This window comes from Lepidochelys olivacea (assembly GCF_965140295.1).
Source record: "Lepidochelys olivacea isolate rLepOli2 genome assembly, chromosome: 3".
Lineage (NCBI taxonomy): Eukaryota > Metazoa > Chordata > Testudines > Cheloniidae > Lepidochelys > Lepidochelys olivacea.
In genome coordinates, this window is record NC_140413.1 from 9,186,810 (window position 1) to 9,208,328 (window position 21,519).

At 44.6% G+C, this 21,519-nt stretch overlaps 1 protein-coding gene across 3 annotated transcripts in view; it reads left to right on the forward strand.

Moving 5' to 3' along the window:
* MSRA (methionine sulfoxide reductase A) overlaps window positions 1-21,519 on the forward strand; it is a 452,006-nt gene that overhangs the window by 346,858 nt on the left and 83,629 nt on the right. The gene's annotated exons all lie outside the window — the stretch shown is intronic.

Consider the following 21,519-nt stretch of genomic DNA (forward strand, 5'->3'; position numbering starts at 1 on the left):
TATGTCCCTGAGTTCTAACCCACCAGTTCGTACCAGTCATGTACCTTTTCTTAGCTTTTGTTTTGTTCCAAGTATGATCAGCCCGTGAAGGTACCAACCTTGTACCAGGGCAGATTGTCTTTTGATACATTTTGTATTTTCCAGTGCCAAAGCTGACCTTAGCTTTGCAGGGTACTGAGATGTATGTATATCTTGACATGAGTGAACAGCTTTGTGGGAAAAGCATAATACCATTCCATTAGCGTTACTTTCCAGCACATCATATATATATCATATTAATTCTGTGCCCGTAATACCTATTAATTTGCCTTATATATTTTGCCGTAATACCTATACCTAATATATATGCTAACAATGTGTAGAGATAGTTGGCAGGATCAACACTAGCAGCATAATTCCAAAGGTAAATGGACCGTTATAGAAATGAAGTTAAGCAGTATGTTTTCTGCACATACTTTGTTTGGGAATATTAGTATGGAAGGTAAGTCATTTTATAAAAATACTCTTCTGGCACTGTGTCTGGCTGATAGAAGTAATGTAAAATGTGTTCTGCCTACAGTATATTGGTTTGGGAGGTGCCAATTGCTGGTGCGACTTTGGCAGCAGCAAGACCCAGATGCCCAGCCCTGATTCATCTACTATGTCAGTGGCATCTGGGACTTAATTCTTATATGACCTGCCTTTGCTGGTGCCACCTCTCTAAGTCTGATGTAAAGTCATATTTAGCTGTGCTACTTCCTTTTGTGGTGTTTTTGACCTGTTTTCTTCACTGTGATCTTGGAACCCTGGGTAGAAACTTCATTTCAATAATTGAGAAGCAACAGCAAAAATTTATATGAACCATACCATGAACGGAGCATCTAGTCGTATTGAGCATTTACCCTAATATGTGATCTGTCTTGTATGGTTCCAGCTAACTGTGTACAGCTGCTTTAGAGCTGAGTCTCATGAGGGTGTACTGTGTATCACACTCAAGCATGGGTAGTCTTTTTGAGTAATCAGGAAGTTGCATGCAAAGGCCAGTATTACATTTGGTTTTAGTGTGGGTTTGTTGTTTTTTTTTAAAGCCCACCCAAGCAACATTCTGACAACAGTGAAATCAAGCTTTCACTAAATTCTGAGGACATGGGTCATGCTGTATTTTCAGAATCCTCTTCCCAGATCTGTTGTCCTCTCTGCCTCCAAGGAGCTGTTTTGCCGAGCAATTAAGTCCCTTTTGGGTTGTGATTTGGTGATTTTAGTTTTAGCTAATACTTCTGGTTTATTCCTGGAGAATAAAATTCCATACATTGTGGTTTAGTAAAATTCGGTTGTTCATCCTCCCATAATTAAACCTTTGTGCTGCTTCAACCAAATACATACACCTATATGGGGCAGATCCTTAGCTGCCATAAATAAGCATAGGGCCAATTATTTCAGTGGATTTACACTGTTGTACACAGCTGAGGATCTGGCCCAGACATGTTTAAAAGTTAAGTTTTCCGGAATCTTCCCACTGTAATAATAACTAACTAGAAGCCCGATCCTGCTTCCACTGAAGTCAGTGGAAGTTCTGCCACTTGCTCAGTGGAAGCATTAGCAGGCCCCAGGTTTTGTAGTTCTGGTTATACACTGGCTTCGTAATTTAAGGTTTGATAAGGTGTTAACTTTAGCTCTGAGAAGAGGTGGGAAAGGCTCTGAGGCACTGTTCTTAATTTGTTGAAGTACATTTATCAGGTAGACTGTGTTCTTTTAATGCTTTCCTCAAGTGCCATTTTGTAACTAAAATGCTCACAAAAAATACTGAAATATTTTTAGTTGTCGAGTACAAATCAGATTGAGCTGCACATTTCCCTGGTGAGTAAAAGTGATGAGTTTGTGTTCATTAACTCAGGGCCATCTGGTGCAGACATGTTGCAGTCTGTGAATCAAACATGCATCAAACTCCAGGGATCAGAGTAACCGCCAGACCCAATGTTTGGTGGGAGGCAAGAGGGAGAAGAGAGGAGTTGACTATATCTCCCCCCTGCCCCCCATTAACTCTGCCGTGCAGTATATTTGAGGATTTAGTGCAGCTCTACTGCAAAACCACATTGCAATCTCGTCAGTGACCATCTGAGTAACGTTCCAGACACTCATCTCCCATAGAAGTAATTTTACATGGTATCACCTCTATTTTATGAATATGATGACTAAATAATATTTGATTTCTGTCAGTTTTCAAATAATGCAGGTTGACAGTACCGACATACACATGCAAATTCAGAAAGATAAATCTAACCAGCTAGGTTCTGATCTCAATTCCCCTGGATTTACACTGATGTAATTGAACAGAGTTAGTATTGGCATTGGTGCAATGGGATCAGAAAATGGTGCAAAGACGTTAAAGACCCATTGACGTCTTTTGGAAAACTTAAAAAAAAATCATTTTGCTTAGAGGCCAGGGTCAGCAAACAAATTAAATATGTGTTTAAGCTCCATTGGCGTTAAAGGGAATTAAGTTTCTATTTAGAAGCACTTACTTAAAACTTTCCTGAATCAGGGCTAGAAACAATCCTGCCTGTAGATCTTCATCTCTCTTCATGAATATTCTCTCCATGAAAATATTTTTGTGTGAGTCCACCTGCTCCTGCTGATGCATCCGAAATCTTTTCTCACTCACCAGCCTGCAGCGACTATTTGTCTGCTTCTCACACAAACATCTCCACGGTTTCTTCACACTGCTCCTTCTACAGGGAATATCCTTCCTGAATTCATTTGTTAGGCCTCTACCTTCAACTCCTCAAGGCCCACTTCTGCTATGATTTCTACAGAAAACAATGATAGCTAGTGTGGCAGCCAAATATAGCTCATTTTATATAAAACCGAGGAGTACTTGTGGCACCTTAGAGACTAACAAATTTATTTGGGCATAAGCTTTCATGGGCTAAAACCCACTTCATCGGATGCATGCAGTGGAAAGTACAGTAGGAAGATATATATACACAGAGAATATGAAAAAATGGGTGTTGCCATACCAACTGTAACAAGACCGACTAATTAAGGTGGGCTATTATCAGCAGGAGAAAAAAAACCGTTTGTAGTGATAATCAGGATGGCCCATTGCAAACCGTTGACAAGAAGGTGTGAGTAACAGTAGGGGAAAAAATTAGCATGGGGAAATGCCACTAGCCGTCACTTTCAGCCCCCAACTAAAACCTCTCCAGCGCAACATCAAGGATCTACAACCTACCCTGAAGGACGATCCCTCACTCTCACAGATCTTGGGAGACAGGCCAGTCCTCTCTCTTACAGACAGCCCCCCAACCTGAAGCAAATACTCACCAGCAACCACACAACAGAACCACTAACCCAGGAATCTATCCTTGCAACAAAGCCTGATGCTAACTCTGTCCACACATCTATTCAAGGGACACCATCATAGGACCTAATCACATCAGCCACACCATAAGAGGCTCGTTCACCTGCACATCTACCAACGTGATATATGCCATCATGTGCCAGCAATGCCCCTCTGGCCTGTACATTGGCCAAATTGGACAATCCCTACGCAAAAGAATAAACGGACACAAATCAGACATCAAGAATTATAACATGCAAAAACCAGTCGGCGAACACGTCAACCACCCTGGTCACTCAATTTCAGACCTAAAAGTCACAATTCTCCAACAAAAAACTTCAAGAACAGACTCCAACGAAAAACTGCAGAATTGGAATTAATTTGCAAACTGGACACCATTAAATTAGGCTTGAATAAAGACAGAGTGGATGGGTCATTACACAAAGTAAAAACTATTTCCCAATGCTAATTTTTCCCTCTCCTGTTACTCACTACCTGCTAGTCTGCTGATACAGACTACCACGGCTACCACTCTGAAACCTCTCATTTTATATATGTATGTATTTTAAAAGATTTCAGATGATTTCAGGGACTATTTAGAAAAGCTGGATGTGCACAAGTCCATGGGGCCGGATGCGATGCATCCGAGAGCGCTAAAGGAGTTGGCGGATGTGATTGCAGAGCTATTGGCCATTATCTTTGAAAACTCATGGCGATCGGGGGAAGTCCCGGACAACTGGAAAAAGGCTAATGTAGTGCCCATCTTTAAAAAAGGGAAGAAGGAGGATCCTGGGAACTACAGGCCAGTCAGCCTCACCTCAGTCCTGGGAAAAATCATGGAGCAGATCCTCAAGGAATTAATTCTGAAGCACTTAGAGGAGAGGAAAATGATCAGGAACAGTCGGCATGGATTCACCACGGGCAAGTCATGCCTGACTAATCTAATTGCCTTCTATGACGAGATAACTGGTTCTGTGGATGAGGGGAAAGCGGTGGACGTGTTGTTCCTTGACTTTAGCAAAGCTTTTGACACTGTCTCCCACAGTATTCTTGCCAGCAAGTTGAAGAAATATGGGCTGGATGAATGGACTATAATGTGGATAGAAAGCTGGCTAGATTGTCGGGCTCAACGGGTCGTGATCAATGGCTCCATGTCTAGTTGGCAGCCGGTATCAAGTGGAGTGCCCCAAGGGTCGGTCCTGGGGCCGGTTTTGTTCAATATCTTCATAAATGATCTGGAGGATGGGGTGGATTGCACCCTCAGCAAGTTTGCAGATGACATTGAACTGGGAGGAGAGGTAGATACGCTGGAGGGTAGGGATAGGATACAGAGGGACCTAGATAAATTGGAGGATTGGGCCAAAAGAAATCTGATGAGGTTCAACAAGGACAATTGCAGAGTCCTGCACTTAGGATGGAAGAATCCAATGCACCGCTACGGACTAGGGACCGAATGGCTCAGCAGCAGTTCTGCAGAAAAGGACTTAGAGGTTACAGTGGACAAGAATCTGGATATGAGTCAACAGTGTGCCCTTGTTGCCAAGAAGACCAATGGCATTTTGGGATGTATAAGTAGGGGCATTGCCAGCAGATGGAGGGACGTGATCTTTCCCGTCTATTGGACACTGGTGAGACCTCATCTGGAGTACTGTGTCCAGTTTTGGGCCCCACACTACAAGAAGGATGTGGAAAAATTGGAAAGAGTCCAGTGGAGGGCAACAAAAATGATTAGGGGGCTGGGACACATGACTTACGAGGAGAGGCTGAGGGAACTGGGGTTATTTAGTCTGCAGAAGAGAAGAGTGAGGGGGGATTTGATAGCAGCCTTCAACTACCTGAAAGGGGGTTCCAAAGAGGATGGAGCTCGGCTGTTCTCAGTGGTGGCAGATGACAGAACAAGGAGCAATGGTCTCAAGTTGCAGTGCGGGAGGTCTAGGTTGGATATTAGGGAAAACTATTTCACTAGGAGGGTGGTGAAGCACTGGAATGGATTACCTAGGGAGGTGGTGGAGTCTCCTTCCTTAGAGGTTTTTAAGGCCTGGCTTGACAAAGCCCTTGCTGGGATGATTTAGTGGGTGTTGGTCCTGCTTGGAGCAGGGGGTTGGACGAGATGACCCCCTAAGGTCTCTTCCAACCCTGATATTCTATGATTCTATGACTTAGAACCATCAAGCTGTACAGTAGCTATCCTGTATAACTGTTAGGTTATCTTATCTTCATTATGATAATTCTCCCTTCCATTTGTCACACTCTTTGGTTGCATCTAATTTCAGATTAGATTTTGAGCTTGTCAGGCCAGGAACCATATCTGCCTTAGGGCTGCCAACTTTCTAATCACACAAAACCAAACACTCCTGCCCTGCCCCCTTCCCCAAGCCCCCGCCCTTTCCCGAGGCCCCACACCCACTCACTCCATCCCCCCTCCCTCTGTCGCTGCTCTCCCCCACCTTCACTCACTTTTACCGGGCTGGGGCTGGGGGTCGGGGTGTAGGAGTGGTGAGGGCTCCAGCTGGGGGTGCAGAATCAGGGGTGGAGTCAGAAATGAGGGGTTCATGGTGCAGGAGAGGGCTCCAGGCTGGGGCTAGGGATTAGGGTGCAGGAGAAGGTGAGGGCTCTGGCTGGGGATGGGGGGTTTGGGGTGCAGAAGGGGGCTCTGGGCTGGGGCCGAGGGATTTGGAGTGCAGGAGGGGTTTCAGGGCTGGGGCAGGGAGTTGGGTTGAGGGGTGTGGGCTCTGGGAGGGAGATAGGGTGCAGGAATCATAGAATCATAGAATCATAGAATATCAGGGTTGGAAGGGACCCCAGAAGGTCATCTAGTCCAACCCCCTGCTCAAAGCAGGACCAATTCCCAGTTAAATCATCCCAGCCAGGGCTTTGTCAAGCCTGACCTTAAAAACCTCTAAGGAAGGAGATTCTACCACCTCCCTAGGTAACGCATTCCAGTGTTTCACCACCCTCTTAGTGAAAAAGTTTTTCCTAATATCCAATCTAAACCTCCCCCACTGCAACTTGAGACCATTACTCCTCGTTCTGTCATCTGCTACCATTGAGAACAGTCTAGAGCCATCCTCTTTGGAACCCCCTTTCAGGTAGTTGAAAGCAGCTATCAAATCCCCCCTCATTCTTCTCTTCTGCAGGCTAAACAATCCCAGCTCCCTCAGCCTCTCCTCATAACTCATGTGTTCCAGTCCCCTAATCATTTTTGTTGCCCTTCGCTGGACTCTCTCCAATTTATCCACATCCTTCTTGAAGTGTGGGGCCCAAAACTGGACACAGTACTCCAGATGAGGCCTCACCAATGTCGAATAGAGGGGAACGATCACGTCCCTCGATCTGCTCGCTATGCCCCTACTTATACATCCCAAAATGCCATTGGCCTTCTTGGCAACAAGGGCACACTGCTGACTCATATCCAGCTTCTCGTCCACTGTCACCCCTAGGTCCTTTTCTGCAGAACTGCTGCCTAGCCATTCGGTCCCTAGTCTGTAGCTGTGCATTGGGTTCTTCCGTCCTAAGTGCAGGACCCTGCACTTATCCTTATTGAACCTCATCAGATTCCTTTTGGCCCAATCTTCCAATTGGTCTAGGTCCTTCTGTATCCTATCCCTCCCCTCCAGCGTATCTACCACTCCTCCCAGTTTAGTATCATCCGCAAATTTGCTGAGAGTGCAATCCACACCATCCTCCAGATCATTTATGAAGATATTGAATAAAACCGGCCCCAGGACCGACCCTTGGGGCACTCCACTTGATACCGGCTGCCAACTAGACATGGAGCCATTGATCACTACCCGTTGAGCCCGACAATTTAGCCAGCTTTCTACCCACCTTATAGTGCATTCATCCAGCCCATACTTCCTTAACTTGCTGACAAGAATACTATCGGAGACCGTGTCAAAAGCTTTGCTAAAGTCAAGAAACAATACATCCACTGCTTTCCCTTCATCCACAGAACCAGTAATCTCATCATAAAAGGCGATTAGATTAGTCAGGCATGACCTTCCCTTGGTGAATCCATGCTGGCTGTTCCTGATCACTTTCCTCTCATGCAAGTGCTTCAGGATTGATTCTTTGAGGACCTGCTCCATGATTTTTCCAGGGACTGAGGTGAGGCTGACTGGCCTGTAGTTCCCAGGATCTTCCTTCTTCCCTTTTTTAAAGATTGGCACTACATTAGCCTTTTTCCAGTCATCCGGGACTTCCCCGGTTCGCCACGAGTTTTCAAAGATAATGGCCAGTGGCTCTGCAATCACAGCCGCCAATTCCTTCAGCACTCTCGGATGCAACTCGTCCGGCCCCATGGACTTGTGCACGTCCAGCTTTTCTAAATAGTCCCTAACCGCCTCTATCTCCACAGAGGGCTGGCCATCTCTTCCGCATTTTGTGATGCCCAGCGCAGCAGTCTGGGAGCTGACCTTGTTAGTGAAAACAGAGGCAAAAAAAGCATTGAGTACATTAGCTTTTTCCACATCCTCTGTCACTAGGTTGCCTCCCTCATTCAGTAAGGGGCCCACACATTCCTTGGCTTTCTTCTTGTTGCCAACATACCTGAAGAAACCCTTCTTGTTACTCTTGACATCTCTGGCTAGCTGCAGCTCCAGGTGCGATTTGGCCCTCCTGATAACATTCCTACATGCCCGAGCAATATTTTTATACTCTTCCCTGGTCATATGTCCAACCTTCCACTTCTTGTAAGCTTCTTTTTTGTGTTTAAGATCCGCTAGGATTTCACCATTAAGCCAAGTTGGTCGCCTGCCATATTTACTATTCTTCCGACTCATCGGGATGGTTTGTCCCTGTAACCTCAACAGGGATTCCTTGAAATACAGCCAGCTCTCCTGGACTCCTTTCCCCTTCAAGTTAGTCCCCCAGGGGATCCTGGCCATCCGTTCCCTGAGGGAGTCGAAGTCTGCTTTCCTGAAGTCCAGGGTCCGTATCCTGCTGCTTACCTTTCTTCCCTGCGTCAGGATCCTGAACTCAACCAACTCATGGTCACTGCCTCCCAGATTCCCATCCACTTTTGCTTCCCCCACTAATTCTACCCGGTTTGTGAGCAGCAGGTCAAGAAAAGCACCCCCCCTAGTTGGCTCCTCTAGCACTTGCGCCAGGAAATTGTCCCCTACGCTTTCCAAAAACTTCCTGGATTGTCTATGCACCGCTGTATTGCTCTCCCAGCAGATATCAGGAGGGGGTTCTGACCTGAGGCAGGGGTTTGGGGTGCGGGAGGTGGCTCAGGGCTGGGGCAGAGGGTTTGGGTGCGGACTCCGGGCGGCGCTTACCTCAGGCGACTCCCAGGAAGCAGCCAGCATGTCCCTCTGGCTCCTAGGCACAGGGGCCAGGGGACTATATGCCCTGCCCTCGCTGCAGGCGCTGCCCCCAGAGCTTCCATTGGCCATGGTTCCTGGCCAATGGGAGCTGTGGAGCCGCTGCTCAGGGCTGGGGCAGTGCGCGGAGCCCCCCTGGCTGCACCTGCGCCTAGGAGACAGACATACTGGCCACTTCCAGGAGCCGCGCGGAGCCAAGGCAGGCAGGAAGCCTGCCTTAGCCCCGCTGTGCCACTGACCAGACTTCTAACGGCCCTGTCAGTGGTGCTGACCAGAGCTGCCAGGGTTCCTTTGCGACTGGACATTCCAGTAAAAAAACTGGATGCCTGGTAGTGGTAACCCTAATCTGCCTGTGTGTTTAAACAGCACTAGAACAGTTTGATGCTATCCTGATTGGGGCCTCTGGGCCACTACTATAATACAATTATTATTAATAATAATTAATAATAAATGGTGCCCATGGAAACCCAGGAGTAATTCCACTGAACTAAACATGAGGAGAATCAGGCCCAATCAATTCTCCTGCAGTCAGTTGTGCTCCCATGAACAGACGTCTGTAATTATGTAAGAAGCAGGAATAGACAAACTCTGAGGAGCAAAGATCATGTTTCCATGCCAATATCCTTATTACTATAGAATCCATTTAGCATAGCTTTTTCTGTAGTGCTGGTTACTTTGACATGTATGAGAAGAGAATCAGGAAATCTGAAATGCAGACAGAATTGTGCTTAACAGAATCTTTTTAAAAAATTCCCAGTAGTTTAGCAGCTCTTTAAAATGACTCTTTGTATTAACAGGGTCCAGTCAAAGGAAACAGCAATGCTGGCTCTTCAAACCCCTTGCTCCCTTTCCTCCTCTCTTTGAGCCTTCTCATCAAATTGACTGAGTCCCTGCGCTGTCTCTCTCCATTTCCTGCATGGCTCCAGTTGTTCTGCTCTCTTATTAAATGTGGTTTTATGAAGGGCATCTTTGAAAGCTCACCTCTGCTTTGATTCTGCCTGTGGAGGGAAAATAACTACTCACTCATCCCCCTTGTGAAACCAAGTTTACCTTCCAGTTGCCTCTTCAGTGCAAGGCACTGGTATCTTAACAAAGTCCTCCGTAAATGTGTTGTTCCTTCCTTTCAGCTGCTCCTGGAATTCTTTCCACTTACTCTCCTAGAAAGAGGAATATGTTTTCACGATCACTTGAGCAAGGTGGGCATGTGAGCTTCAGGCTCTAATTCCTTATTTTCCTATAGACAGGAAAGATGATTCGTCATTCCCATCCGATATTGTTGTTAAAGGTGGTTTCAGACTTTTGATATCTGTGGTGGGTTTTTTCCTCTCTTGGTTTGTTTTTGTTAGATTTATTTTTTAGCCTTGCTCTTTCAGAAGAAAGGTTTACTGGTTTCTAGTCTTCAGAACCAGAGACCTCTGGGGTTATAGTTATGATGAATAAAACCAGGTTATTTCTGTAGAGCCACACTGCCTTCCTCCTCTCCCAACCTTCCTTCAGAAATTTTATTCTGTACAAGAGAACAATGGCAAGGGAGTTTATTCTGTGCTGAAGCACCCTATCATTATTGTTACTGCTTCTTTCCCCTCTCCACCTCTAAGTCTCATCTGCCTATTCTGTTGTGTCTTTTTTAAACTGGGGATAAAATTTGTAAAAGCACTGTGGTCGCTTCAGATCCAAAGTCCCATTGAAAATCAGGAAGTGCTACCACAAAATATCAGATGGGTTCGAGCCAGCATGGCTCCCTTGACCAACATGCTTATCAATGTGACCTCAGCATTGTGGTGTACTCTCACCAAGGCATGTGGGCACATTACTGTTTGAAATGCTTGTCACCCATCTGGGTCTACTTGGCACTAGCCTATGATCCCCAAATGGTGCATTTTTGGAGGCACTGTATTTGGAGAATTCCGGTTACATTAGGTAAGAAATCAATTTTTTTTTCTCAGCCAAAAAAGCATTGCAAGCAAATCATAGACTCATAAAAGATTAGGGTTGGAAGAGACCTTAGGAGGTCATCTTGTCCAACCCCCTGCTCCAAGCAGGACCAACACCCACTAAATCATCCCAGCCAGGGCTTTGTCAAGCCGGGCCTTAAAAACCTCTAAGGAAGGAGACTCCACCACCTCCCTAGGTAACCCATTCCAGTACTTCACCACCCTCCTAGTGAAATAGTTTTTCCTAATATCCAACCTAGACCTCCCCCACTGCAACTTGAGATCATTGCTCCATGTTCTGTCATCTGCCACCACTGAGAACAGCCAAGCTCCATCCTCTTTGGAACCCCCTTTCGGGTAGTTGAAGGCTGCTATCAAATCCCCCCTCACTCTTCTCTTCTGCAGACTAAATAACCCCAGTTCCCTCAGCCTCTCCTCGTAAGTCATGTGTCCCAGCCCCCTAATCATTTTCGTTGCCCTCCGCTGGACTCTCTAATCCTAATTAATCAGATAGGTTCCTATTTAACTACTTCCAAGTACACACAGATACAAAGTATAAAAAGGGGGTAAACATTTGGCTGTGCATTAATATGACAGGGGCTGTTTTAAAAACCGTTGCATTGAATTTCTTTGGCTTTGCATTCAGGAGGCTGTAGCAGACTGTCATGTGGATTAATCTTTCTTTTTGTACATCTTACTTCACTGTGTCATCCCAATGTCTCTGGCCAGAAGTTTAGCTTTGCCCAGGATTTTGTCTCCACCATTTTTAATAGCTGAATTTTGAATAGCTCTGAGGCTTGTGTGAACCCAGTTCGGTGCATTGTTGAATTGCAGTGCACCCTTGCAGAGTATGAATGCACCCCCAGATTAAGGGCAGCAGGTTTGAACATAATAAGGTCTACTGAAGTTTGATGTTTACAGCTCTTGGGTGGAATTTATGTTCCTTGAGCTTGAGGAGCCAGACAGAAGAGTCAGTAGGTTACAAAACCACTGCTTCCTTAACACCAACAGTTGGGGAATTAGATATTTAAAACAGCTGAAGAACCCCTGTGTATATTTTTATAAATATCAGGTGCCCCTTCATGTATCTGTGTGATTACCCTCCTTGAATGCTCAGGTAGAGCAAAAGGGGTTGTTAAAGAAACCAGGCAGGAAAGGTAAAACAATGGCCTCGACAAGGAGCCATTCAAACACAATAGCCATGTTTAGAGCCATGAAGAGGAAGTCCTTAACTCCAAGGCTGGTGACAGGGCTGTTTTGCCCCCAGCTGAGAAGAGGGAGATCAAAAGACACCGATCTGTTAAAAGATCTGTCCTACAGAGAGGGAATTGTCCTACAGAGCATGAATTGGGCTCCTCAGCCACTTAAACACCCACCAACGAATCCCCTAGCATCTAGGGATAGCTGAAGAAGAAGACAGAGAGGGAAAGTGCAAAGGCTTGTAAGCTGCTGCAGGCTGACACAGAGACTGGCTGAGAGTCAGGGGTCTGCAGCAAGCATGGTTGAGCTGGCACCCCAGGAGAACAGGGGAACACCAAGACTAAATCATGCGCACCTATGCCAAGTGTAGGTAAGACACTGTGTACATTGGCCTCTGTTATTTTAAATTCATTTCTCTGAGTGCTGTGTATCTAGCGGCAAAATAAATCATAGTTTGTTTGAGAGAAGCTGCTTCTGTGTCACTGCAGACCGTTACTGTCCAGAGGCTCCCAAAGAGAATCTCTTGGACGTGCCAAGCCCGTTGGGCCTGTTGGGTATCACAGTTGGCAACTAGGGAGTCGTAACCTGGAGACTCGGAGCATGGCTGGATCACAGGGTCCCATCCCAAGAGATGTGTAGGCGCAGGGCTGTCACTTCAAAGGGTGCATTTAGGGGATTGAAAAAGGGTCTCAGAAGGGACCATGAGACTGTGACTGCTTCTTTCCTTTTATGGGACTCGAGAACAGAGCACTAACATAGACACTGGATCCCATTTCTGCTAGCTAGCAGAACTATTTCCATATGATTGATTAGAATTATACTATTGACTGAAATGACGGAAAAGAGAGATTTATAGTCTGCTATTGGCTTTCTTGTTTTCAGTCAGATAGCCTGTTTAAACAATGCCTGTTTGAACCCTTTGTAAAGGAAGAATGTAGTCTATCAAGATCCCTACTAGTCCATTTCCAGGCACTGGGACTTGTGGTGCACGTGTTTCTGTTGGATGTTCTCTTGACTATTATATTTTTCGATCACCTCAGTGACCTGGTGAGGAATAGTGCAGAACTGAAATGCCAGGTGGGATTTAGCTGTTGCCTGCAGTTATGATAAATGGAGAAATGCAGGTATTAAGAACAGAAGCTTCCACCCAATGCCACCGAGAGGGTATCAAAAATCACTTCTGAAAGATTATGTGACCCTCAGGCAATTCACAAACATGTGAGATTGGCATTTGCTAATCGTACGCCTCACCTGCTGTCTCTGCCCATCATCTGGGCACATCTTCTGCCAATCACTTGGCCCAAGTATCCCAATAGGGTGCTGGCTCAATGTGTGGGAGGCGAAAAGAACCACACCTAGGCTTGTAGAGTGGCTGTAAAGCCACTCCTCAGCATCTATTCCAGTCCAGTGGCTGATGTAGGCCCTGTGAGCCTTTACATACCCTCCACCCCTTACTTATTTCCAGCTCTGGAGTGTCTATGCCCTGCCCCTCCCCACTTCTTCCTCTACATGTCTCTTGTGGAGCTCCACTCCATACTGGTGGTCAGCACCCCCTATATAGTCCCTGTGCATATGGCCCTTGCCTTCCAGGGCAAAACTGCCCTAGTTCTACACCAAGGGAGCCCTGCAGTTTGGAGGAGTTGCCAGGCTAGAATATATTTTAATCATAACATCATCCAAACGTAGATTGCTGTTGATGTTTAATTTTATGGTGTGGATGGTGTGGATTGCACTCTCAGCAAATTTGCGGATGATACTAAGCTAGGAGGAGTGGTAGATATGGTGGCAGGTAGGGATAGGATACAGAGGGACTTAGACAAATTGGAGGATTGGGCCAAAAGAAATCTGATGAGGTTCAACAAGGATAAGTGCAGGGTCCTGCACTTAGGACGGAAGAATCCAATGCACCGCTACAGACTAGGGACTGAATGGCTCGGCAGCAGTTCTGCGGAAAAGGACCTGACAGTGGACGAGAATCTGGATATGAGTCAACAGTGTGCCCTTGTTGCCAAGAAGGCCAATGGCATTTTGGGATGTATAAGTAGAGGCATTGCCAGCAGATCGAGGGACGTGATCGTTCCCCTCTATTCGACATTGGTGAGGCCTCATCTGGAGTACTGTGTCCAGTTTTGGGCCCCACACTACAAGAAGGATGTGGAAAAATTGGAGAGAGTCCAGCGAAGGGCAACAAAAATTATTAGGGGTCTGGAACACATGACTTATGAGGAGAGGCTGAGGGAACTGGGATTGTTTAGTCTGCAGAAGAGAAGAATGAGGGGGGATTTGATAGCTGCTTTCAACTACCTGAGAGGTGGTTCCAAAGAGGATGATTCTAGACTATTCTCAGTGGTAGAAGAGGACAGGACAAGGAGTAATGGTCTCAAGTTGCAGTGGGGGAGGTTTAGGTTGGATATTAGGAAAAACTTCTTCACTAGGAGGGTGGTGAAACACTGGAATGCATTACCTAGGGAGGTGGTAGAATCTCCTTCCTCAGAAGTTTTTAAGGTCAGGCTTGACAAAGCCCTGGCTGGGATGATTTAATTGGGGATTGGTCCTGCTTTGAGCAGGGGGTTGGACTAGATGACCTCCTGAGGTCCCTTCCAACCCTGATATTCTATGATTCTATGATTTATCTGCTAATATTTTAAATCAAAGGTAAATAGAATTATTGGTGGTATGAGCTTGTTTCTTACATATACAGTAATAAAGAAGAGCACAGATTTAAAAGCAAAGAGAATACAGCTATGCGTACAAGGTACAGGTTATAGGTTACAATCAGTATGCACAGTATTATTAGACAAGTTCTATCAATTAATTGTTTTTTAAGCTGTTGGTCCCATTTGCTTCATCTTTCCTCAATACACTAATAGAGGGAGTAAGTCATTCCATTTCTCTTCATTCCTTTGTTCTTATGAACCACATTCATATAGAGGGTATTTGGTTTGGTAACCATAGCAGTGAAACAATTTATTGTCTTCATTCACAAGGTGTGTAAGTATCTGTCTCTGTTTAATTTCAGTTATTCAGGACACTTCCTTAACACCATAATAATAGGGTTATTAAGGGCTAGAGGTTACTGAAATAACTCTTACTTTGATTTCCTGACACCAGACCAAAAGTCTTTGAACTTGGGACATGACTTTCCCTCCAGAATTTGATTATGAATTTTGTGTCTGCTTTGTTTTGCAAGACTAGTGTGCAGAAATATCTAATCATAATTTTCCATTGATATTCTCTCAGTGAGGAAGAACTTGTACTATTCATAGTGATTTAGCATTATATCTTTCCAGTCCTCTGGAGAGATATATTAGTTAATTTCCTTTTCCCAAACTATTCTCACATTGTCAATATTGCCCTGTAGTCTATAAAAAAAAAAAAGTGTACAATATATGGATTTATTTCCCCCCCGAACCCAGAGATCTGATTAACTTATCATTTCCTTTGATAGTGTTCTACTGTGGATAGATATAGTTTAAATTTTTCCAGTTCTTATGATTTTGAGAATATTGTTTTAACTGTTAGAAGCTACAAATTTCCTGTTTTTCAAACTTATGTTTTTCTTGAGGTTGTGTGACAGACTTTAGTTCATTGTTATTAAATTAGGCTCTTGCATGTTCATCCTGTTTACTATAGATTTATGCTGACATAATCTTGCCTTTTTCTGGCAATCAGAATGTGATCTCCATACACTTGTATTATGTTCACTTCATGTCAGCTCAGCATCACCCTGGGCATCTTAACATCACCTTACTAGATCTGTGCTGACCAGCAATTTCATTGTGTATGGTACAATGTGATAATGTCTCTGCAGATTTACACTGAAATTGTTGCATTTCTTTTTCATATCATAATATCTCCATGGCTTGCACAGACATGCTGAATCCCACTCAGGTGAATGGAGATTTCATGTTGCTAGTGACAGCATTATGAGTGTAGCTACTAGCCATAGGACTGACATAGCTACTGAGAAGAGAGTCCAGTTTATAAACGAATAACCTTTCAGCTGTTTCAGATCCATGCTTTTAAAAGCATTCTTATTATATTCATCCATATGACTTCAATTTCTTCCAGTAGCCCACAATAGAATCAGAACTCTTTACTAACGAAAAAGAAAAGGAGTACTTGTGGCACCTTAGAGACTAACAAATTTATTTGAGCATAAGCTTTCGTGAGCTATAGCTCACTTCATCGGATGCATGCAGTGGAAAATACAGTGGGGAGATTTATATACATAGAGAACATGAAACAATGGGTGTTACCATACATACTGTAACGAGAGTGATCACTTAAGGTGAGCTATTACCAGCAGGAGAGCGGGGGTGGGGGGGACCTTTTGTAGTGATGATCAAGGTGGGCCATTTCCAGCAGTTGACAAGAACATCTGAGGAACAGTGGGCGGGGTGTGTGTGTGTGTGGAATAAACATGGGGAAATAGTTTTACTTTGTGTAATGACCTGTCCACTCCCAGTCTTTATTCAAGCCTACGTTAATTGTATCCAGTTTGCAAATTAATTCCAATTCAGCAGTCTCTGGTTGGAGCCTGTTTTTGAAGTTTTTTTGTTGAAGAATTGCAACTTTTAGGTCTGTAATCGAGTGACCAAAGAGAATGAAGTGTTCTCTTACTGGTTTTTGAATGTTATGATTCCTGATGTCAGATTTGTGTCCATTTATTCTTTTGCATAGAGACGATCCAGTTTGGCCAATGTACATGGCAGAGGGGCATTGCTGGCACATGATGGCATATATCACATTGGTAGATGTGCAGGTGAATGAGCCCCTGATGGTGTGGCTAATGTGATTAGGTCCCTATGATAGTGTCACTTGAATAAATATGTGGACAGAGTTGGCATCAGGCTTTGTTGCAAGGATAGCTCCTGGGTTAGTGGTTCTGTTGTGTGGTGTGCGGTTGCTGGTATTTGCTTCAGGTTGTGGGGGGGGGGGTCTGTAAGCAAGGACTGGCCTGTCTCCCAAGATCTGTGAGAGTGATGGGTCGTCCTTCAGGATAGGTTGTAGATCCTTGATGATGCATTGGAGAGGTTTTAGTTGGGGGCTGAAGGTGATCGCTAGTGGCGTTCTGTTATTTTCTTTGTTGGGCCTGTCCTGTAGTAGGTGACTTCTGGGTACTCTTCTGGCTCTGTCAATCTGTTTCTTCACTTCAGCAGGTGGGTATTGTAGTTGTAAGAATGCTTGATAGAGATCTTGTAGGTGTTTGTCTCTGTCTGAGGGGTTGGAGCAAATGTGGTTGCATCGTAGAGCTTGGCTGTAGACAATGGATCATGTGGTGTGGTCTGGATGAAAGCTGGAGGCATGTAGGTAGGCATAGCAGTCAGTAGGTTTCTGGTTTAGGGTTGTGTTTATCTGACCATTGCTTATTAGCACCGTAGTGTCCAGGAAGTGGATCTCTTGTGTGGACTGGTCCAGGCTGAGGTTGATGGTGGGATGGAAATTGTTGAAATCATGGTGGAATTCCTCAAGGGCTTCTTTTCCATGGGTCTAGAGGATGAAGATGTCATCAATATAGCGTAAGTAGAGTAGGGGCATTAGGGGACGAGAGCTGAGGAAGCGTTGTTCTAAGTCAGCTATAAAAATGTTGGAATACTGTGGGGCCATGCGGGTACCCATAGCAGTGCTGCTGATATGAAGGTATACATTGTCCCGAAATGTGAAATAGTTATGGGTGAGGACAAAGTCACAAAGTTCAGCCACGAGGTTTGCCATGACATTATCGGGGATACTGTTCCTGACGCCTTGTAGTCCATCTTTGTGTGGAATGTTGCTGTAGGGGGCTTCTACATCCATAGTGGCCAGGATGGTATTTTCAGGAAGATCACTGATGGATTGTAATTTCCTCAGGAAGTCAGTGGGGTCTCAAAGATAGCTGGGAGTGCTGGTAGCGTAGGGCCCGAGGAGGGAGTCTACATAGCCAAACAATCCTGCTGTCAGGGTGCCAATGCCTGAGATGATGGGGCGTCCAGGATTTTCAGGTTTATGGATCTTGGGTAGCAGATAGAATACCCCAGGTCAGGGTTCCAGGGGTGTGTCTAGGTTGCAATGCCGCTCACTGAAATTTGGCCCAGCTACCACTCTGTCTGTACAGAGGGGCAGCTCGGTCAAATTTCAGTGACACTGAGACCACGCAGCTGGAGCAACGCTCCAGACCGCTCCAGCAGGAGTCATACTGATTTAGTACAAGACTGCTGTGAAAAAGTGGTCAGGACATGGCAGCCCCGGCTCTGCAGCCTATGGAACTTTGAGCAAGCTCAAAAACCTTGAGCGGGGAAAGGTTCCCTCCCCCCACAACTAGTGCCGCTGCCTGTTTGCCTCTGTAGGAAATCATGAGGTAAGGATGATATATATTACCCAAGAGCCCAGGCAGTCGATACTCTGTCTGAAGGGTTTCTTTACACATTCCCCCGACATATTCCAACTATCAAGAGACCCTCAGAAGGTCAGATCTGATTGGTTCTTTCAGCCCCAAACTGGCCAAGATGTGCATGGTATTTATTTTTTTGCCAAGCTTGCTGTGTATTGCCCTCTCTCTCTCTCTCTCTGGGATCAAGTCACGGTCTTTTGGTCCAGTGTCCTTTCCTTCACCACAATCCACAATGTGTTTTGGGGGGGAGGGATAGCTCAGTGGTTTGAGCATTGGCCTGCTAAACCCAGGGTTGTGAGTTCAATCCTTGAGGGGGCCATTTAGGGATCTGGGGCAAACACTGGGGACTGGTCCTGCTTTGAGCAGGGGGTTGGACTAGATGACCTCCTGAGGTCCCTTCCAACTCTGATATTCTATGATTCTATGAATCCAGCATCACAGAACCCAAGTACATGTCTTTTGACAGGAATGCCTTAAAAAGAATGGGATATTTGGACAGGGCACCTAGCCGCCTAGAAAGCTCTCCATTATGAGGGTTTATGCTGAGACTGGAGAAATGGAGGTGCAAGCACAATGTGCATATTGGCCCTGTGAATGGTAACATTTCTGATATTCTGCAGTTTCTTCAGGATATTATGGAATTCAGTCAAAAAATTGAACGTCTCTTCATGAACGTATGTTTTCCCTTTGCAATATTCCTGAGCTCCATCAAAGTCTCTCATCAGCACATTGCATCGTCACAAGTCAGTAGTTAAGTTTTGCTTTTCCCTTGTTAATTGTTGCATTATACTCCAGATGTTCAAATCTGGACCCAGACTAAGCCTTACAAGAGATCATATGGCCACACAATCCAGATGTGTTATGACTTGTGCTTCAGGCTGTCTTGTTTTCAGCTTGTAGACTGCCTCCAATCTCTATGTGTGCACTGCATATCCACCTGTGCTGTCAGCGGATAAAACAAATTAACAGATGAGAACAAATTTCCTTTAATAATAACAATAAGCCTGATTTCCAACCTGCGTGACTTCATGAAGTACTGTACTTGCAGTACTGGGGAACCTACATCAAATAATTTATTTTTATAATGCCTGTTTTATAAAAATGCTTATGTCTTATATATATGTTGCTTATATTGTACGGTATACATTCCACAAAATCCTGAATTTCTTACTCCCTTATTATTCAGGCAAAGCTGTCATTGAAGACACTGGGACATACTGTATTCTGCCCACAGTTAAATCAGAGTGTGTCAGCAAAGGTACTCTGGATTCACTCTGAGGCATATTAGAGCAGAATTTGGTTTATTGTCTATATCACAGGTTCACAAACTGTGGTCCATGGACCACTAGCTGGTAGTCCTCGGAAAGTTGGCTGTTTTTTTTTCTTACTAGTTGTCCTCGTTTCCAGCTACTAAATAACTAAATATTTTCCTATTACTTTTCCATGTAAGTAATTGCTGTAGATGTTATATTATCAGGAACAGAGGGAAGGTGGTCTACGTGAAGGTTAATGGGAGAAGAGATGGCCCGTGAGACAATCTTGCTGTTAAGATGAGGTCCATGTAATAAAGTTGGAGAACCCCAGCCCTACATTGTATTCATTTTACCCTTTTAACTGGAATAATTATTCATACGCTGCTTGGCATATTTGAATTACATAGAATCATAGGGTTAGAAGGGACCGCAAGGGTCATCTCCTCTAACCTCTTGCCAAGATGCTGGATTTGTTGTGTCTAAACCAATCCAGACAGGTGCTATCCAGGCTCCTTTTGAGAACCTCCAGTGAAGGAGCTTCCACAACCTCCTGAGTCAGTCTGTTCCATTGTCTTTACCATTAAGAAGTTTTTCCTAAGATTTAATCTAAATACGCTATGCTGGAGTTTGACCCCATTGCCTCTTGTTCTGCCCTCTGTGGCAAAAGAGAACAACTTTTTCTCCACCTTTTTTTATGGCAGCCTTTCAGGTATGTGAAAACCGCTATCATATCCCCCCTTAATCTCCTCTTTTCCAAACTAAACATACCCAGTTCCTTCAGCCTTTGCTCACATGGCTTGCATTCCATCCATTTGATCATCTTTGTTGCTCGCCTCTGGGAACTGTCCAGTTTCTCCACATCCTTTCTATATATTGGTGACCAAAATTGGACATGGTACTCCAGTTGAGGCCTAGCCAGTACTAGGTAGAGTGATACCAGCTGAGGTTTAACCAGCGCCGAGTACGGCGGTTTTAAAAACACACAAGTCCTATTGTAATCTTTTGGAGATTTCAGACATACCAATCTATAAACATGAATCCACCTGAGCATTCTTTTTGTGGCCAGCTGGAAAGTATTGCTCTTTGAAGAGTTAAGATAATATTGCTGAGCTGTGACTATTGTGTATGTTTTCCTTCAACTCTTTTTCAGCTACAGAGCTTTTTTTTCATTTTCTTCTAATGAAGGGGATGGTGTGAAAAGCATGAGATTTCACTAATTAAAGTTCTCTCTAAAGCTGCATGATATTACTAGCTGCATTTTTAAAAGATAAGGCAACAGTCTAGGCATAGGCTGTATTTATGAGATTTTTCAAGAGGCAAAGAACCAGAATGTTATTGTGCAGTTCGTCCAGGAGTGAACAAACCAAAGGTTTAGTAGTTAATAGTCCAATGGGCTATTAAAATGAGATTTTGGGTCCTGGATTACTCCTGGGGTTGGTAAAGAGAGATGAGTCACCTCTAGGTCACTTGTTCCAATAGGGATCAGGTCAATAGAGATAAAAAATCATTGCCCTCTAAAATCTGTCTGGTAGGCTATGTGAAATGAGTTGGAAGTCTCTGGGGTAATTCCTAGTGTGAATAAACTCAGGTCACTTGATTGTTGAGAATATCTCAGTATGACATATTAGTAAAGAAAGAATCTCTTCTCCCCTCCCCCAAACATCTCTTTACCTATCATAAAAATGCCTAGATGAGTTATCAATTGTTTGGTTTTTTTTATTCTGTAAAGCATTGTTGCTGACAGATGTAGGGTATGGGTCTTGATAAGCAATGGTGTGATGCAGGTTAGCAAATCCTGTATTCTTATGACCAGTGTCCACATACCAAAAACATTGCTACTGTTGGCACTAATTGGTATTCTTCTTCACAGTGCCAGCAAGAGATGCCAGGAACGAATGGGTTGTAGAGACTGAACCACCTTCATATTTCTAGGAGGGGGGGTCTCTCCAACTAGGGGTGAGGCATATTGGCTGCCAGTGTGGAGAAGACTGCACAGCTGCTTGCCATGTTGTGTTTTGTGCGGTGCGGGGACTGAATAGACAGCATTGATTTTCAGGATTATCAGGCTGTCACATTTTACCATCAGTAAAAATCATAAAGCGGGGCAGGGGGAAGA